This window comes from Hoplias malabaricus, chromosome 14 (assembly GCF_029633855.1).
Source record: "Hoplias malabaricus isolate fHopMal1 chromosome 14, fHopMal1.hap1, whole genome shotgun sequence".
NCBI classification, from domain to species: domain Eukaryota; kingdom Metazoa; phylum Chordata; class Actinopteri; order Characiformes; family Erythrinidae; genus Hoplias; species Hoplias malabaricus.
This window is the reverse complement of record NC_089813.1, coordinates 10,632,749-10,654,166: the sequence shown is the minus strand read 5'-3', so window position 1 is coordinate 10,654,166 and position 21,418 is coordinate 10,632,749. Positions and strand designations below refer to the sequence as shown.

The window sequence follows — 21,418 nt, the reverse complement described above, 5'->3', positions numbered from 1 at the left end:
TAGTATGTGTTTAGTTGGAATTTACATCTCTTCTTGCAGAAGGCAGACTGATGTATTGATAGGCTTATGCCATAAAGAAAGATATTGGTTCTGTCTTTGCCGTTCTGTGCCGTCCTGTGGTGTCAGAAATGCACCTGGGTCTATGTCCTTTGCACTGGACTACTCCATGGCTATAAATGTGCAAGTTGGCAAAGGCTACATGCACAGTGTGGGTAAAGCTACATGTATTTTAATAATTCACTGGACAGGACTATACATTTTTAAATATTTCTCTGTTATGTGTGTAGATTCATATTTGTATAGGGTTGAACTGGGCATTTTTTCATTGGAGTGAATGTCTGTGTAGAGCTTATGTTATGGAAATTTGAAAGGATGCCAAACCTTAGAACTCTGAATACCCTATATATCAGGTATTGGAGGTGTATCAGGTTGATTTTTGAAATCAGTCTGAATTTCTAGCCTCTCTTACCCCAGACCAAGGATTTACCATATGTTCTCAGGTAAAACAGAGGTCACAGTTTATCAGTATACCATTAAATATTTTATTGCATAATTGCATTTATGTAGTATACAAAATGAAAGCTGTTAATCATTGTTGGCAGAAAAATAGAAGGAACATGTTTAGGTTGCTGTTCTTTTGACACACTATCACAAATACTGAAACCATTTTTATAGTTGCGATTCCAATTTATGCTGGTAGCACACCAGAAAATAATGGCTCACTTTTTTTCCAGCCCTGAAAACTCTCACCTTTAAAAGGACACCATATCACTTGGAAAGTCTTCTATTCTTGTTTTGTCGTTTCCTTACCCTGCAACACCTAATGACATCTGGCCAACTAAAACTAGGCCTTAATGCTTACTGTGGTCAGTAACATGGTTGGGAAAAAGACAGCTTAACATGGCTTAGCTAACACAAAGGAAAATGAAAAGGCTTTGACTCAGATGTCATTGTCATTCTATGGTCTCCTTTTTGAAAGGTCCTCTTGTCTTGAGCAAAACAGATATTCATAATTCATTGTCTCGTGTCTAATGAGAATCTACTGGTTGAGTGGCATCAATCTCAACAGGCTGTGTGAGGACAAAAACAAGACCCCTTGGAAGCAGAAATTAAAGAAGAGGAAGTAAAGTTGACTAGATTACATCAATCACCTGACACGTTTGAACAAGGACCATTCAATGTAATGTGTAGAGTCAGATGACCTAGAAGCACCAGGAAATGAAGCACAGATCATAAAATTAAGGGTGTCTGATACAGCTAAATGTAGATAGGAGCCCAGTCATAAGCTTTAGTTCACAATAGGTTTTAACTTTATTTCTTGGTTAATGTGTGGATATCTAGCTACTGCTTTTGATTGATACATTGAAATTTGGGGTTTCAGCCTGCTGTCAGCCAATTCACAGTTTTAAAGCATGCTGATGACATTTTATAAATCCAGCTGTGTTCTATACTGATTTGTGTGATATAACCAGCTTTTGCCCAGCAAGAAGAAAGTGGGCAAGTAATTGATGCTTGTGGGTTACTGTCACAGCAGCCAGGTTTATTCTACCTACTCAGGTTAAAGGAAATTACAGTGCTTGTACAAATAAAAGCATAAAGTTTTTTGTTCATTTACGCTTTTTAAGTTATATATCATGCTCCATCTGTAAACCTTGCTTTTCTGGCATTTTCTTGGACAGCATGACTAATCAACATGGTTTTCATCTGTTTTTGCCCTTACTAGCCTTGTACATAAATGTGCATCCTCATAAGCAGTTACGCATTATTGATTATGTAAATTAGTGTTGTTTACACTGTGGCTCTTTCATGACAAGCTGATCATCATCACAAAAAAGTTCCCTGTAATTGTGCTCCAAAATGTATACAACAACAAGCCCTGAAACTAATGGTTCAAAATAGCTGAGGGATCCGTAATGACAGCCGATAATGTTCTACAGTCGTATTCTGTTACATTTTAGCACGGCTGTGAGAGAAAGGGGTATGGAGATAATAAAAGGCTTCTCATTTTAGCTGAAACAGCCCTTAAATTAAAGCAGATTCTGGGCACGCGTAGCTGGAGAGAAGCTTCCAGCTGCAGATGTTCCTCTGGTTTTGATAGGAACCCAAAGACAACAGCCAAACTGATGAACAAAGACAAAGCGGTTAGTGCAGTTGTCTAAACACGAGGATGCTGAAAGCAGAGGCCTGTTTGTCTACTCAGCCCAAGGGAGGAGGCTTCACTGGTGAATGTGTTTGTGTGTCTGTAATTGCTGGGGAACCCATGTGGGAACTCCAGCACAGAGATGTTGCTGGTGGTTAGGGATTTTTGTCAAACAACAGGGTTGGCCATGCTCACCAATATACATAATGCCCAGGGTCATACTGCTAACACACTTGTCATTTATGTGAGCCATGATTTTGTAATTAGATTTTGCTACACCAGGATGTGGCCTACCACTGGACAAACTCACTTTTGTGAAAGGACTTTTAAACATCTATACATTTTTTAATTGTTTTCCTCTTCGGTCATATTTTATAAATTGTGTAACTTATTTTAAAACTTTTGTGCCAAGGGGTTATTGCAATAATAGACTCATGTTATCATAGAACAATCTGCATTGGGTTGCACTGGTGCAGGCAGCATATATGCCTGTACAAACATTGAATGTTGTAGAACATGTTCAAGGTCATGTACAATCTGTACAAATTAAATTGACATTGGTTGGGTTCATTGTATTTTGATTGAACTGCAGAAAATAACTAGAACACCGGCTAATTGGGTGTATATGCAAGCTTTGTTTCATTCAAAGATAAGAATATAATAAACCCACACAATTTAGGAAAGGTTGAGACACATTCCAAGAAAAAGTCTTCCATGTTATCATTTGGTTTAAAACACTGCTGTACCAGTGCCTTCTGTTTTTGCACTTTTCTTATTAAACCTGAGGCAAGTAAAGCATCAAGCCAGGGCTTCTGCCACGGTTCCAGTTGTCTCCCAGGTTTTCTTCTTATCATCCTGCGATGTTGGTGGCTGCCTGGAACCTCAGTCTAGCACAGAGGAGATGAAAATAAACACCCTGGCTTGTCATGTGGAACATCATATTTTATCAGTTTGGATCATTACATTCTTTCTCATACTCCCATGCTTGGCCCTTACTGAATATGTGGAGTATTTTCACTTCCAAACTTGGATGAATGCCGTGAATTTTCTCTCTGGCAGTAAGTGCTTTGAATATCCTAAACCTTAAGACAAATTCAAAGAGCTGAAAGCCGAGAGGCCGGAAAAGCTTCATGGACAGGTGGAATTTGTATTGTTTTGTTTAGCTACTGACAGTGATTTCCACTATTCCTGGTAAAGACCACCTATTCTCTTTTTCCTGTCTTTCTCTTGTATTTGATATGTTGAAACCAGGCAGCAATCTGCTCACATGTGAGTACATAATGCATGTTTTTGATTTCCCTAGACCCATCATCAAACCATTTTTGTAAGCCCTGTCTATATTTCTCAACTTGGAGCATGGTCTTTTCTGGATTCAAGCTCTGTGGCCACCCAATATGTGAAAAAAGCATCCAAATGATTCCTGCAATTTTTTTGCAGATCTGATGCTTTCTCTCTTGCTTTCCTCACAGGAAAGTGAGGTAGAAGGAAAGAGAAAGAAGGAGAAGAGAGAGAATGAAAACTCTGTGAAAGAGCGCCAGTCGAGAAACAAACCTGATTTATTATCACCAGAAATCAGCAGCAGATGTCAGTGTACAGCTCCCCGCTGCAGCCAATTAGAGACAAGCACGCAAAGATTGCCCTCCTTTTCTCTCTTTCACTCGGAACAAACATATACACAACACTCATCCGCTTTTTTGCACCCAGATTTTTTGTAGATATTTTGTGATAAGCATATAACACTACAACCCAACCAACACTGTAAAAGTGTATAATATAGAGCCTACATGGCATGGAAATCTTAAACATCATAAACGTGATTCATTATAAAAACATACATTTGAGAAAAACCTTCTACACTAGACCCAAAACACTCATAGAGCAATATCTGATTGGTAAGGATGTTCACAGCATACAATAATCTTTTAAAATGTGTTATATTTGCCAATGAACAAATGATAAAATATGCAGCCCAATTACATAGTGCTTTTATTGTTTGTATAATTAATGTAATTTCATACAATGTAAGTATTATTGATAGAGGGTGTTTGATGCTTTCAGTAAATCCTTTCTTGAAAGAAATGATATTTCAGTGGCAAAATAGTATTCCTTTTAATTGATTGGATCTGGAGCCTACCAGTGAGTCATTGGGAGCAAGGCAGGAACACACTCACTCAGTCACTCACACACACTTAGAGACTATTTTGCACAGTCAGTCAATGTGTGTTTTTGGATTGTGGGAGAAAATTGGAGCAACTGGAGGAAACCCATTTATTGAATTTGTTGTGTTATTCAGTGTACTATGTTTTAGTCACATTTGTGGGGAAAATAGTGCTGATCAGTTTGAGTGTTTTTTTTTTTTTTATACATTCTTACATGTTTGGCTGACACCCTCTGACTGTTGAAGCCTGCACACGTTTTGCCAGCGTATATTATTCACACAATGGTATTTCTCACCACAGTCAAATACATTGGGGTTAGTGGGCTACAGATGTTTGACCAGCATTCATAGCACAGCTCGAACTAGAGAACAGGGGCAGGCCGAGAAGTAATGTTTTAGATTTCTAACTCCTCAGGTGGGCTCTCCCAGTTTCAGAAAGCAGGACAGCTGGTACTAGTATTTTAATAAAAGAGCTCTTAGATCTGCTGCAGATTTGTTTCCTAGTCACAAATAAAATGAAACAACTATACGACAGACAATCAGTTTAACAGTTTTTCTCAGTAATTGTAAATATAATAGAGTACTCATTGTCAAAATATAAATGAAAAACTCTGATTATTAATGAGCAATGTAAAGAGGAAAGTCATAATATAAGAATACAGGTACACTGTGCACATTTGTAATGTTAGTTTCTATGCATAAATAAATGTATAAGTGTATAAAAGTATCGGCCATTTGAAAGACTAGTAAATTATGCATTCTAACAGGATGTGTATTTAGCTCTTAGAAGCATAATATTTACTCTGAACAAACAAGTAAAGTTTTATACATAATATTAATATTAGCCATTCCATGTTGAAAGTCCTTACCTGTCACATGACATAAAGTAACAATGCTTTGCTGAAACACTGAGAAATGAGAATATCCCTTTATTTAATTGGCATACAGTTCGCTGTGAAACCAAGATCCACATGTGCTGTGTTTTCCATTAGTGACAAATGAACAGAATTACCCTTTAAGTAAATACCCACAGGTGAGCTTTGTCAAGAATCAACAGACACAAATTACAATGACTGTTGCAGTGCTTTTTTGTGCTGGACTTCCAGTGACAAATGAGTGGTCAGTTTCTATTGCGTCCAGCGTCCCTTTTAACTAGGCGATGCATGTAACTGTATAGCAACAATGTTACTTTCTCCTCTAATGTAATCAGTAGTCAAATATTTGTATTATGGTATGTAATGGAGCGTGAGTGAAATAATAATTAAGCTTAATGGCTTGGAGAGAATATTTTATGTTTGTGTGGTATCTTTAAAGTTTGACAGTATGGTGATCAATGTTGCTGGCATATTGAGTAAATAAATGGAAACGCGTGGGCTCAGGCTGAGGACTGGTATTACAGTTTACAAAACAGAACTGATTTATTGATTTATTATTTGTATATTTCTTTTATATAGTGTGCTACTTTGTCAAGGGTGGTATCTCTGTTTCTAGTTCAGTTCTTTGTTTCAGTATGCAAGACCTGTAACCCTGCTACATGATTACAATTAATTTATTGGTAGTTTTGAAGTTTTAAGCATACTTTTTAAGCTCTAAAATCAACAGTGAAACAAACATCTAGTTTTGTTGCTGATGTAAAGATTTTTTTAAGGGATATTTATAGGATTATTTTATCTGCTAACTTTAGTTATTTTTATTCACCTCAATATCACCTCATTTGTGATATTACTTAGTATTTTATTACTAAAACAATGAGAATTTTTCCATAGTTTCCCATAGTTTGGACCTCCCAGGTCAAACTATGTGTGTACATTTTCTAAGGGAAAATAATTTTACAAATTCAATAAGTTAATGAAAGTTATGGAAAATTATGCTACTTTACTGTGGTAAAAAACAATTGGGGGACAAAAGCATGCCATGGGCAATATTTATTTCATTATTTTAAATTCAGCAAGTAAAAGATAGCATGTTTAAACATACAACACTTAAATATGCTGGATATTGTTGCTGTCCAATTAAAAACCTAAAATAGTAACTTTACAGGAGAAAGAAAAAAAACCCTTTTAGCTTTCAATTGAAGTGAATAAAAGAGATTTTATTCAACGTATTTTGGATCATTTCTATTGGTTCTTTCATCATGAAATTTTCACAAGATGTGAAGTACAATGATGTAGTAAATTAAAAATTGACAAAAATTGAGATACATATTTTGGACAGCGACAATATCCTGAAACTGGACAGTGACTAAATGCTGAAAGTATTCTAAATGATCATATTAAAAAAAAAAAAGATTACTGCTTTGATATTAGCTTTACAGTTCTTTTACAATCGTTTAAACCCTGCATTTGGTAGAGAAAACTGGCGCTGAATCAGGATAGAGCAGAGCGTGATCCACTCAGAATTTGAGCCACAGCATAATCCAGCCTAATGACAGTGGTCTATTTGATTTTAAACCAAACTTACTCCCCCTGCTGACTCTCTGAAAAACATGCAAAGCTACAGAAATCACCTTCAGCAAGGACGTTTGTAAGGCAACTACATTGTTTTGAGCTGCATGGAGTCAGCTTTGAGTAGTCAGCTATTTTCAGCAATGATCCCGAACTACTGAATTTAGAGGGATTAGAAAGTCTGGATTTAGGGGTTTTGCAAAATAAAAATAAAACATTATTTTCAGACTAGTGACCTAGTAACCTAATCCTTTATCTTCAGAGTACTAATTTTGAGGTTTTAAATGGACTAATTTCATATATTTGTATAGCTAAATATAACTCTTAAATATAATCTATAACATACATTTACATAATACATTTTCTACATAACAGACATTCTTGTTGTCTTGTATCTTAAGAAATGGGACTGTGTCCCATTTCTTAAGATACAGAGTCACTTCTATCATGATTTTTATAAATGCTTATGGTTCATGAAAAAATATCTGACTACAAGTACGTGAAAACTGTAATCATCTTTCCTGGGATCTAAATATTTATTCAGGCCATGGTTTATTTTTCATATAGAGTCCTGAAAATCATACACTGGCAACAACAGAGACTTGGGCCTGTTGCTGCATGTTAAATGAATTAATCTTGAATCAATAAACAGTAGTATTGTTTAGCTTCAGTTTAATACATCAACACTACCCTTTGTTTGACAGTTGTTTTAGGTTGCTAGTAGACCTGTATTCTCTGGGTCATTGAAACCTTTGTTGCCATGGCACATGTAGTCTGCATGAAAGGGCGTAACTCTTATGTTCAACATATTATTTTCTAAATGGTCAGTAATGTGTATATTAATAATGTTTGACTTCAGAATAGTGTACCTTTTAAAGTGGTGCTCATGTGACTGACTATGCTTCTTCTTTTCCATAAGTCATTAGTGGACTAATTTGTAGCCTTATGATGTGGACATGGTAGATTGCCATAATACTGTGAAGCCCCTTAAGCTGGGGTGGCACAATCACACATTGATTTTAGGGCAAACATAGAGCTAATGCTAAGTTATGTTGAGCTAATGCTAATGCATGTCCATTAGGAGACAAGATGGCGGCAAATGGATTTCTGAAATCACTGCTCCGATCGCAGACTTTAGCAGGTATATTAACAAGTATGTGTGGTTATATGTGCAAATAAACATCATATTTCAGTAGTTGAAGTACTTAAATTTTAATAGACAGGGATTGTTATTAATGAAATAGAATCAGTTTAAATATCCAGTTTTCAATCAAAAGATACATAAAAAATGAAGGTCTTTAAAAAGTTTTTTTTTTTTCAAATTTAGAATGTACTGTGTTATAATAGCAAAGGTATGAAAACAAATTATGCACATTATGCATGCATTAGCCAATATATAAAAGCACATTGTTTCTTTTAGTTCTACAATTACATGCTGTACTCCACCTGCTGCTCTGTGGACTTATTTAACCCACTTTCACCCTGTTCTTCAATGATCAGGTCCACAACCAAGCAGGTATTGTTTTGGTTGTGGATCCTTCGTCACCTCACGTGTTGCCCTGTTTTTCAAGGTCTTTTTAAACACCACAGTCACTTTAGGACCAAGATTAGTCCACTAACCAAACCTATCCAGCCTGTGGTGTTCTATGACCTTTGACAAAGATCTAGAAAAACCAATTGTGCTGCAGATGAGCTACTCTTGCTCACATTGGCTATGCAGATATGGTCTTATGTATCAGTGGGCAGGGAGTGTTTAAAAACTTCCAGTACTGCTATGACAAATCCACTTGTACCAACACAACACACAGTAACACATTCACAGTGTCTCAGAAACAGTGTCATTGCAGTGCTCTGATTCACCAGTGAAATACAGAGTAAAGTGGGGCTAAGAACTCCATTCTGTAATGGTAAAACATGAAAGTAAAATGGTAAAAGTTTATATACTTTGATAGTAGTTAAGTCGTACTATTTGCTTACTAAAACAACTATAGGTTCATAGTTTCTCATTGTTAGGTTACTACATTAATAACTGCTTCTGGTCTTTTGGGGATATTTTTTTTTTGTAAGCCAAAGACTTCTTACAGATTTTGCAATGCAATATGTGTTTTGCAAGCGTATTAGAGGTAAATGTATCTTGACTAGTTGTTCTTGTATGTCAAGATGGAGGAGTGTGTTGGATTTGCTTTCATAGCTTTTCTATATCCCTGCTGTCATGTTCCATACATTGCGATTGAGGGTCAGGGTATTACTGAATGCAGACTAGGCCGTTTCTCCGTTACGCATTTTATGAGGGCAGCACATAAACGTCATCAGAGCGCTTACCGCTTGCCTCATAAGCAGAGAATATGGCTATCAGGACCAGTATGTCTGGAAATAATCGAAAGCAGTGCACGCTGCCGTCTGAGACTCGTTGTCTCCCGTGGCTGCCTGCCTGTGACACTGTGTCTACGCACTAATGAAGCAGCCTGGTGGCTCTCCTCAGCACTTAAGTGGGGGCACCACACCTGCAGATGCTATGGGGGCCTGCAGCGTTTATGGGCCTATGGTGCTCAGCAGCAGCCTGATGTCATACACTCCTCCAAACTCTATCCTGCTTGTTTCCAACATGCAGTGTTACACATTTCCATGTGAAGGAAGGCAGTTTCTGTTTAATGTAATTGGGGAAACGCCATATAAGTTTCAAGGTGGTGAATATTTTGAGGCCCTTCTAAATATAGGCTTTCCATTTAGCCTATTAACTAATGACACATTAGGCGCTTCACAGAGTGCAAGTTAAACCAGCGCCATGTTTTGAAACGGCTCTTTAAAAGAGACAAACATGGGGATTATATATTCTTCAGAACGCTACACCTCCCGGGAGACTTAATTAACTGGCTCGAGCAGCTACCCTGTGTAAGAAATACTTTGGCATTGTTCACACTCCGTAAATCTTTGCGCCTGACGTCACACCACGCGGCTCTGCTGCCACAGGAAATGGCAATGTCAACCATGAGATCAAAAGAGCCAGGCCCTCACCTCCAAGTCCTGTTCACTCACCTTTGACACGGACAGACGTTTTTATTTTGTAGAGCTTGAAGAATTGAGGATTCATTTTCTTTTGGGGGGTTTTGTAAGCTTGCTGTCAAACAGTTCACATTCATGCAGACAGGTCACCTACTTGTTGCTCATCTTAAATCTTCCACCAACAATGTTGGTAAAGTGTTTGTTGTACAGAGCAGAGCAGCTTTAAAATATTCTTTGACACATGGGAAGCTGATTCAGTGTTTATGATAAAACGGATTATTCCCAGGTTTTATTTAACATTTTAATTGGTATTCTTTGTTCAAATTAATGTTCATAGTTCATTAGTAAGCAGTTTATAGTCAAAGTTTTGTGAAAGGCAAGGAACAAATAGAAATAAAGAATGGGGGAAAGTTTTTTTAATTATAAGTTATTATTTTACTCATAATATTACAGCAATATAAATGTTAATATAAGTTTCAGAATCAGAGACATCCTTTTATTCTATAATTTCCAGTTGCTAATCACTTGTTTTAATCACATTTTTTCATTGTAATAATAAAAGAAGAAAATTACACAGGAACCTAAAAAATTGTATTCAGTTTCAGGAGATTTTGCATACTTAATGTCCACACTGTAACCGTCCATAAAACCAGACTCCCACCACTGCTGTTTTCAGTAGTCTAGTGCATTCAAAAATTCCCCTTTTCATTTTTTCCAGTACTGCATTCTTGACAGCTACGAATCCTTTTGGACCCAACGCGTTGAGTTATATGCTTATGGAGGAAATTTGAACAGAAACAGCTTGATTTTGACTGAAAGTTATATAAAAAAGAAAGGTGGTCACTGACATTGGCACATTTGTGTCCTCTTGAATTAATATTGGTCAGCCTTGGTCTTGTGATAAACAACAAAAGCAGTGTTACATTTATGCATTTAAAGCATAATATAAATTTAATTTCATGGTATTTGCTGGGCAGTACCTGTGCAGGAAACCTTGGCAAGCAAGGATAATATTTCTGTTGCATTCCCAGGAAGGAGCTTGTTTACAAATGCAAATATGGAACTGTTTATCTAGCATAAATGCTAATAATTTCAGATGGAATATGAAATAGATACCTTATTTCAAGCATTGTTAAACTGTTTATAACATTTCAAAACTAATTTATATATATATATCTCTGCTTTTGTCGATTTTTAATTTACTACAGCATTTGAACACAACAGCTGTCCTTTAAATATTGTGAAAATTTCATAATGTATGGACAAATAGAAAGATTCAACAATTACTGATTTCAGTTGAAAGTAAAGAGGGTTTTTTTCTGCTCTTGTAAAGTTATTATTTTGGAGATACATGTTTTTTTGGACAGTGATGATAAATTACTGTATATACTGTGTAGCAGCTAAAACTGGGATAACTAAAATGACTGCACATATGTAACAATTCACACTGTTCTGCAACATGACATCTTGTAGAGGAGTTTTTTGAGTGTTACTAAAATGGCTGAAATAATGTCATAATAATGGTACTTTTTTTGACACTTTAGTGGCAATAGAAAATGTTATGTCTAGTTTTAAAACACTTGCACAAACCAAGAGAACTGATTTATGACCTTACTGCAGAATAAATAAAAATGACAATGATTTCAGCATAAAAAGTCATTTACAAGTTAGCAGTAAGTTGAACCAAATCATTCCACTCTTAATTTGAAAAGTTTCAACTCATAGAATAGCATGGCATTCACATCTATGAAGTTGTTATAAGTACACTCAGCAATTCTTTTTTTTTTTTTGAGGTGAATTATAGGTGACCTTATTTTAAAAACATACATTTTTGTGATTGCTGTTGAACTTGCGAATGTCTGTTATACAGTGGTAGAAGCCAATGTATTGCTGTTGCAAATATAAAAATAATCCTCAGATGCTTCAAAACATCTGAATTATTTAAAACTTTGTCACATCATTACTGTCTGTGTGTCTATAGAATAAAAAAATGGAAAAGGTAGAATTGAATGGAAGTCAGACTGGATGTGAGCACCAAGGAGAAATAAGCAGAAAAAAGTGTGATTCATATCTGTAAATACTCTGTTTATAACTTCCCTATTAATATGATCTGATGAAAGTCTCTGTCTTTATGTCTGACATCTGAAGCAAGGACGGAGAGCTTGGCTTCTCTCTTAACAATGCAGACTTTAAGCACTGTTTATTTGATGGTGACAGTTTTAGTGGTGTACAAGTTCTTTCACAGTTTTGAATTCCTATTGTCATTTTTTTTACAATGATTTATACTACACTTACGGGAACTCCTGTTTTTCAGATTTTCTTCAAACATTTGAATTTTCTTATATTTAATCATCTCAGGTAAAGATTTTTGTTTTGACTGATTTTTTTATAAATGATGGTGGTGTTATAGTTTCTATCCTCCCGATTCATATGATCTGAAGAAAATGTTTGTGTTTATGTGTGGAATGGACCTGGCCATGATTACCATAGTGATTGAAAAGTGGCATCTCTGAAACATGGAGATGGGAGTGTGTTTTTATGGGGCTGTATGAGATCAGTGATGTAAGACAGAACACTTTTATTGACAACATCTCAAATCCTGAAACAAACATTATATTAAATAGATTGTTCCCATTCCTGAGACAGCTGGCAGTGCCCTAAATGCACAGAAAAAAGTACACATGGTTTGTAAAGAATAAGAAAACTGAAAACTATTACCTTGACATGTGTCAGCTGAATCCTGTTGAACACCTCTGGGGAATTGTAAAGCAAAAAGAGCATAACTCCTGCACCAAAAAAAGGACTGAAAAGATTTACCTATGAAAAACAGTAGAATTTCTCTCATGAGATTTTTGCTGCACTGGTATCATTCTCGCTAAGGAGACTTACAGCTGTCATAAACATATACACACAAACCAAAGCCATTTCTGGAAAACCAAACCCATTCTTTGGAAACTTCAGTGTAAACCACGATGAAGACAAGAATCTGTGGGGTTTCACATATTAAATATTTTATTTAATGCCGGAAACAGATTTGAGAAAAGTTGGAACAAGGGTTAGAAAAAAATTGAAAGATTCACAATAAAGACTTCTTATGTTACATAATTTTTAACCATTCCATTTTAAGGAGGTTATAAAAAGAAATCTCATTTGGAAATCACTATTGAATACATGTGACCTCAGAGCCCTCAGACAGCTTTGCATGAGAATGTGTCAAGCTACTGTGATAAATACAGACACATGGGCTCAGTGGTCATTCAGAAAACAGCTGTCATTTAACGCAGTCCGCTATCAAGAAATGTAACCTAAAACATGAGAGAAAAATCTATGTAAGCTCTTTTGAGCTATCTGCAATATCTCCAATCAAACAAGACTTTTATGTTAATTTGCTTAAAACATATTGTTCTATTAATAAAAGAAACTAATTTAGTTGTATTGTTAAATTGCAGGCCATTTAATGATATTGACTCACTTGTTGTATACTGTAAGTGCTTTTTTGACTTACAATTGTTCCAATTATAAGAGGTCTAAGTAGTATGAGTTACTATAAGATGGTTGTTGTTCTTTTTTCTTCTTTTTTCACTTCAGCCTCAAATGATTGGTTATATGTTTATTAGAAATAAAGCTTCCTTACTGCCCCCCTCCATTTTTTTTTTTTTTTTTTTGACACAGTTGTGTGACCTTTGCCCAGCACGGTAAGATAAGATGGAACCTGAAGCGACGGCCGCTCTGCTTGACTTCCCTCTCCCACTCGCAATGGCAGAGACTAAAAAAAAAAAAAAAAACCTCACATCAAACTGAGCCCACAAGAGAGAATGAATGAAGGAAGAGTGCGGTGAAGGCCATTAAAAAGAATAAGAGGAGGTGAAAAAATGAGGAGGCTGGGGGAGAGAAAGAAATGAGAGAGAAAGTGAGAGAGACACAGACAGAAAGAAGAGAGAAAGTCCTCCCGCGGTACACAATGCTTATAGCTGGGGTTAAGTGCTAGTATTTCATCCAGTGGGATTTGGGGTCCACATTTAAGCCCTCCCCAGTGCAGGGGCCACCCCAGTCATCTGCCATAATAACAATGATGATATACAGGGCCATTAAAACAGGGAAGCCGCTGACATGCTGAACAATAGGTCCTCACAGCGGGCCTGGCCTCTCTGGACATCCAGGTGCACTCATGGCCCTGGCAAAGACCGCCTTCTCCCCCTCTCTGCCCCTCATTGTGTGGCCAAAGATGCTCTTTCAGGAGAAAAAGAAAGAAAGGATAGAGAAAATGAGAGAAGGAAAGCAAAAGAGGGATATGGAAGATGGTAAGGTCTGAAGACCTAAAAAACAGAAGTAGAATCAGGTATGCTTAAAGTGACAATTTGGCCAGAACTCAAATTTACACCATTATCCCAATGAACAAGTCAGCCGAGAGCGTTCGTTTTCCAAAGTTTGCTTATTTTTGGGACAGCTCAAATGGAATTTTGGTTACTGACACTGCAGGGCGTACTGTCATTAAAAAAAAAAGGATCAAAATACAGTCAGTTTCAGCGTTGTTGGATACAGTATTTTATTGCTATAATACTTCTTGTAGCTTGTGTTTGGTCTTTAAAACTTCATGTATTTAAGTTATTTGCAGGTAAAAACTTAGAACACAAACTGACAAAGAAACATTGCCAACTAATGTAACTCTAAATGGTTTATTGTTTTCGCTTTTTACTACAGCTCCTGTTATTTTCATCCTTAGAAGTTGGTTGCATTTTTCCCTTCTCCTGGACTTATTCCAGACACATTCAGTGATGTTGAGGTATGGACTCTGCAGTGGCCAGTTCATTGCACTAAAGACACTAACAGATATGTATTATTTTGTGTTGTTGTGTTGTGTTTTTACAGCTATGCACATGTCACATCTGAATTAAAGGTGGAGCCTGGTTTCTCTGATAATAATGCAAACTTTAAGCACAGTTTATCTGATGGTGACAGTTTTAGTGGTGTACCAGGTGTTTCACAGTTTAGAATTCCTATTGTTATTTTTTTAACAATGATTGATACTACACTTGTGGAAACTCATGTTTTCTGATTGTTTTTCGACTATACCCTTCTTAATACAGTTTGATTTTCTCATATCTAATCTTCTCAGAGCTATTTTCTAAAAAATGATAAACAAAAATGTTTGTTTTGACTGAAATTTTCATAAATTAATGGTGGAACTTTTGCAGTACTCTGTTATATTTGATGCACTTGAGGTGTCATTACAGTTGTAGCTTTAGTGCAAAGTTAATGAAGCTTCAGACTGGAAACATGTCTTTGCTGATGAGCTACATTTGGGTTAAGGGGAAATTTGTGTACTTGTGACTTTTAGCCAAACCTCGACTTTAAAATGGGGTGAGACAGAGGTGGCTTGGGAACCACTCATCTGTAATAATACTCATAAGAGTGTCCTTTTACTTCTGATGGCCGATGGAAGAACCTACCGCAGCGCTCACACAGCAGAGGAGTGGAAAAAAAGAGGAAGAAGGGATAGTATCCTCGACATCGGGTCAGTCGATCTGTTGGGAGTGAGGGAAAAGGAGATAGATGCAGCGCCGAGGAGGAAAGCCGAAGATTCGTCTGTCAGCAGGTGCTCAGAGCTTTCAGAGAGAGAGAGAGAGAGAGAACGAGTGAGTAGTCGCTCGTCCGGACACACAGACCCAGCCCTGTGTCTGCTCACTCAGACGTGTGTCCGGCAAGGCTGACCTGGCCAATGAGCTGCCCCCATTACCCACAATCCCGCTCGCCCGGCAGCCCAGGCCAGGCACGGATTTGATGGCTCCGCTGAGCAAATCCTCAACCTTGTACACATTACTCTCCGTGTGTGGTCTGAGACTGCCCAGGTACAGTTTATGGTGAAGAAGAAGCTAAGGCGAAATCTGCCTATTAATGGGTTAAGTAGTCACCTTGTTACCAGACACCTAAAATCCCATATCGAATTTGAGCACTTCTGAAGCAACAAAAAAGAAGAAGAAAAAAAAACGAAAGGAGGAGTGAACTATTTCCCAAAGTTGAAGTGTTGCCCTGTTCTTCGAGGTGTTGTTGATTCAGGCACTGCTGGCTGCCCTTTTTGGACCAATCCAAAGCATTGGAGAAAAGTTTAAATGCACTGGAAAAATGCAAAAGAGGAACCTCTGGCCAGAGCCTTGATTAATGATGTTATACTGGTATCATTCATAAGGAGTTTGGTCAAAATAAAGGGTTTGACAAGCTGGCATTGGCCTGTCGGGGAACATGTCTGCTGTTTAAGGCTCAACACACTTTATTAAAGCTAAGCACAACTCAGTCCAGGAAAAGCAACGAATAAATACTTGTGTATTTACAGAGAGGTTTATTCTTTGTTCACACTTCATTTTCCCCCTCACACTTCTTCTTTCCTTTTTAACTTTTGCTCTGCTTCTCTGCCTCTCTCTCTCTCTCTCTCTCTCTCTCTCTCTCTCTCTCTCTCTCTCTGTCAAAACATGCTTTTATTATCTTATTAAAATAGTAATAATAAATACATCAATAAACAAATAGTCATTGGCATGAACACACTGGAATAATCCAAAATACTACTAATACTACTATGAGAAAATTAACAAGAATTTTTTTCACTAATTTTGTTTATTATCAAAATGCTGCTGCCACTTTTTTGTTATACCATGTTTGATGGCATTTTTTTATTTGGAGAATAATTTGAGGTGATTCACCTCAATAAGGACAAAGAAAAATGAAGAATGATAGTAGGAGAAAAATGTATTTTTTTTTGTTCACAAATTAACCAAATAAAGGAGTTTTAGCACAGGACTACACTGCTACACTGGTGGAGATGTAAAGAGATGACGGAAGCCGTGTAGGACCAGTTGAGACTTTCAGTACTGATCTAACATTCCTCAGCAGCCTGCACATCTCTCCTGCCAGAGAGTCTGGATAAAATCACATTATGACTGAACACGAACAGACAAATCCGCTGGTGGGACCCCCCCACCTCCCAAACACACAAACACATTTTTGAGAAGCTCAAAGTTGATGGAATAAAGAACTCTCTATTTTTTTTTTACACTTTTAGTCTTCTTGTTGCTACATGAGAGATCATTGGCTCCTGACAGACATTCTGAAGCACACCAATGCAACTGTAAAGGAAACCCTACAAGGATTTTCTGATTGGTTCCAGTATAAAGTATAGCTGTTACTACAAATCTTCAAACTTAGAAAGTGGCAGGAATTCCAGTAGTACATTGAACATGGAGTACTGGGCTTTGAGTGTCATAATATTAAATATTCATATTTAAAGCAAAAAACCAAAAAGATTTGGAGCAATACTTTTGAAAAACCATAATGGGTTCCTAAAAGCCTTTTAATGAACTGTTAATTAAAAGCTATGTATTTATTTGTTTAAGCATGTTGAAAATTTGATTAGGAAATTCCTCAGACCAAAGGTACACTTTTCCTTTAAGCAGAAGCAACTTAAGAAATTAGTTCCATACATTTCCCAAGTTTTAAACCTGATTAGACATGATAACTATATACAGTACTGTACAAAGGTCAAATGACGCACCTGACTATGCACTAGATTCATTTTTCAGGAAATATTTCTTAGCATTTACTAAAACTTGGATAAAAATGATTAAAACATGTAGAAAAAAAAATTAAATTCTTAACAGCCATGAATGAACTTGCAGGAACAAAGAGTAAATCTTGCTTTATGCTTTAATACTTTAAATTAATTACGAAAGGAAAGTAATTGTCCTGGAAAGATCAGAGGATGGTTTGGCCTCTTGATTTTTTATATTAAAAATACTCTTCCTGATTTGCTGTTTTTCCTGCTTCTACATAAAGGCAATTTTGACTAAATTTGTTATAATACGGGGTGGTATCCCAGACACCACATTTTGTATTGTGATTTTTCCATTGAAAGGAGCATATAGTCCAGAACTAGGCTTAATCTCTGTCTCTGTCTCTGAAACCAACCCTATATTTCTACTTTATATTTACATATTTATTAATGAGCTAGGAGTAATTGGCTTTTCATATTTTAATTTTGCTATTATATTCTAAACAACAAAATCACACTATTAGAAGTACCATTTTGTGATGCTTTTTTGATGTTGATATGAAGTGATTTCCTGAGGTAGAGCAGACCTGGTTTTATTATGAGTGTGAAGTTGATTTCTTTTCTCTAGTTTGTTTAGTGATGTAGACCTGACATTTTATAGTGACATATCAAAACTCAGGAGACAGGAAACATACACATACACAGACACATGCACACAAAATGATACCCTGAGGCACACATCTGCTAGAGAAAAGGGTCATTATTCTCTTGTAGACTTAAGAAGGACAAGAAGAAAACCGAAAGTTCGAAACTTGTGTCGCTAACTTACAAACACGGCAGCTTCAAAGCACGCTGTGGGTGTTCCCTGAGCCAGCTGAATTGTTGAATATGCTCAGGGATCTGGTGTCCACTCACTGCTAAGCAAAAGATGACAACCTGTTAATTTCCAGAGTCCCTCCACACCTGGCACTCTGCCAAACCAACCTTCCTTCACACAACTCTTTGTTTGTTTCAGCACTGGATTCAGCTGTTTTAAATAGTCACATTTCAGCTGTAACACGATACAAGTAACAGCAGTACATATTCAAAATACAGAACCGAGGCATCTATTTACAGCCTGCAGCAATCAGACTTCAGTTAATTATTTACATGACACAATTTTGGATAGGGCACAATGATAGTGATGGGCATAGGTATCAAGTTGATATTAGCCAAAAATATTTTAGATAAATTTAATCATGTAACAAATCCAGCCTACAATAGCATGTTCATATTGTGTGATGACATAATGACAGCTTCAGATTTTTTTTTCTGTCAAGTGCTGTTTATTATAAATTTTAGTACTTTTAAGATAAATTATTGAATCAATATTGGCCCCTATCCAAAGTTTTATCGGTAGATAAATTTTATTTAGACGGTATCATGCCGTCTCTTATCACCTCATCATCTGGACCATGTTAACAAATAATCTCTGTGCAATGTTAAAATATATTAAAGCTTCAATGTTAAAACCTTGTGCCTTGGAACCAAATTGATCTATGGATCTTCTAGATCAAAGTAATTTAGATTAGTGGAGCCAGGTACCGTCATGTCCCACACTGGTGTTGTGATGTATATTGCTCCAAATTTTGGCATGAGAATGCGTATAGCATTAAAGGAAAGCATGTTGGACTTGTATCTGTTGGGGGACATGCAGGGAGTGTATTTGGGACACAGGAGGGCACTCTTCAAGCACTCATCTTCATTTCACATGTGGAATGGGGAAAACTCCAGCACTTGCTGAGCATCAGCAAAGAGTAGGACTGAAAATGAGGTTTTAAATGTGAAACAGAAAAATGTCACAAGTTAAAAAAAAGTATGCAAATAATGTAAAAATTTTATGATATTTAACATGTTTTATGATATTTAAATAAAAAAATAACCTTTATAAGAACTCAGTGTGGCTTCAGACGTGTCAAAATCTTGCTCAAGTAAAAGTGGACGTTCATTCATTGTCTGTAACCTCTTATCCAAGTTGGTCCAGAGCCTACCCAGAATCACTGGGCACAAGGCAGGAGGACACACCTTGGAGGGGGCGTGGGAGGAAACCGGAGCACCCGGAGGAAACCCACGCAGACACAGGGAGAACACACCAAATTCCTCACAGACAGTCGCTTGGAATGGGACTCGAACCCACAACCTCCAGGTCCCTGGAGCTGGCTGTCAGCGACACCACCGTGCTGCCCAGTAAAAGTGGACGTGAAAAACATTTACATTTGTAATTTGAGGGGGGAATAATATATGCAAATAATGTTTTTCTTGGCAATACATATAATAAAAGTACAAGTGTTCAATTTCAGTGCAACTCAAATCTGTTTAAAGTCCAAATCAGAATATCAGGCTTCATTTCAAAAGACTGAAGACTAAAGTTACATCAAGAAATGTTTTACATCAAGAAAAGCTGCTTGTTGTGAAATACTTAAGTCTTATAGTGTCTTTTTATTTTAAGAAAGACTGCTCAGTGAAGAAAATTGTGATTTACCATCAGATGGTTCACAAATTTTAGAAGCCTTCAGAGACCTGGAAATGCGATGCACGGGTAGACCCTTCAAGCTTCTTTTGAAGATAAAATTACAAAAACAAATATCTGTTTTAAATTTCAGGGCAGTGTCTTGATCCCCCCCCCCTCCCCCCCCAATCCTGAAACATTGGGTGTTGAATCATGGTGTCATTTTCTGTAGCCAGCCACATGAGATGTAGATATGAAGGACTTTAGTTATCCAAGACAACAGGGGTACTAAAATATCAATAACCCTGCTAACTATGAAATTCCCCAGTGGTCTTATTTCTCTTTATAAGTCTTTAAGAACAAAGAGAGCCTTCTCTTTCAGTGACTCATTTATAGAGGAAATTTTATAGAATGTATGTGTCCAGCAAAGAAGAGTGGACACAATTACTCTTGTGAGGACAATAAATGTATGGTGTCTGTACAGTAAGTGTGTGTGTGTGTGTGTTTTGTGTGGAGCAGGAGGCTGATTAATCTTGCTGTCACAGACGGACTGCCTCTGATGGACTGCCTAATGAAACTCATAAACAGGTAAATAAGCAGCCCTGCTTGGGACTTAATCCCTGCAGTGAATAAGCAACGAGAGGCAATCCTTGGCCTAAACAAGCCACAGTTTGAATGATTTATTTCTACTGGTGTGTGTGGCTGTGTGTGAGTGAAGGTGTGAGCGAATGAACCAAACACTCCAGCGTGGATTAGGCTGTTTCGTATTTGTTTACTTTCATTACACGTCCGAAAGCCTCCCACCAAATGAATGCAGACGCTTTCCACACGGAAACACTTTCCAACAGTCGAGACTGCATCTTCTTAACCTGTTAAACTCTCCACTCCTAAAAATAAAACTGAAGAAAATGTTATCGGGAACGATGCCATTAAAGAACTACTGTTGCGTACCTTATGTTCCTTTTTATAGAAGTATATTTGAAGGCACATTTTGGTGTGAAGAATTTTTGCAATTTTAAGAACCTCCATGTGACGTTAGGGTCTTACACGTTTTCTGTTAGAACAGATGCTTGAGCCAAAACCTAGCACTGGAAGGAATCTTTCATTTTAGAAGTGTAGGTTGTCCAGTTTAATGTCTTTCAAACTTTTTTGCGTGACCTGTGATGCAGTAAACTGTAACTCGGTTTTCAAAACCTTGAATATGTCTCAGGCATTAGCCAACAGTGTTTGGAACTGCTTCATTAACTGCTTTCTTTTGGAGACATTACAAGTTTTGTATGTATGTTTTCAATCATTATCATTATAAATAGTTTTGAGTGCCATGCCATGGTACCACCATGAATGACCTTGTTTAGATCAATTAATTATTCTGAGATTTTTAAAAATCTGTAGCTAATTTTGACATGAACTACTATCATGAACTGTACAGTATCTACTCTGAAAATGTGTGGGGTTAACATTCATTGATCTTACTCTTACCCTGCGGCATTCATTTACACTGCATCTTTGTGACCATGCCACAAAGCAGAGCCTACGAACCTCTCCAACAAAAGCCACTTGTACCATGCATGAAACAAATGTTGCCGTACATGTTTTGACCCCACAACGTTCCAGATCCTGTCATGGCTCAGGGGCCTCCCAACTT

At 37.0% G+C, this 21,418-nt stretch overlaps 1 protein-coding gene across 8 annotated transcripts in view; it reads left to right on the top strand.

The window, feature by feature from the left end:
- prdm16 (PR domain containing 16) overlaps positions 1 to 21,418 on the top strand; it is a 284,189-nt gene that overhangs the window by 42,337 nt on the left and 220,434 nt on the right. Inside the window, exons 4-5 of one of the 8 annotated variants that reach the window (XM_066643468.1) lie at positions 14,447 to 14,528; positions 20,293 to 20,361. The exons of the other annotated variants lie outside the window; for them this stretch is intronic. The gene's annotated coding sequence lies outside the window, so the exon portion shown is untranslated. The remainder of the gene's footprint in view (positions 1 to 14,446; positions 14,529 to 20,292; positions 20,362 to 21,418) is intronic. 8 annotated transcript variants of the gene reach the window in all.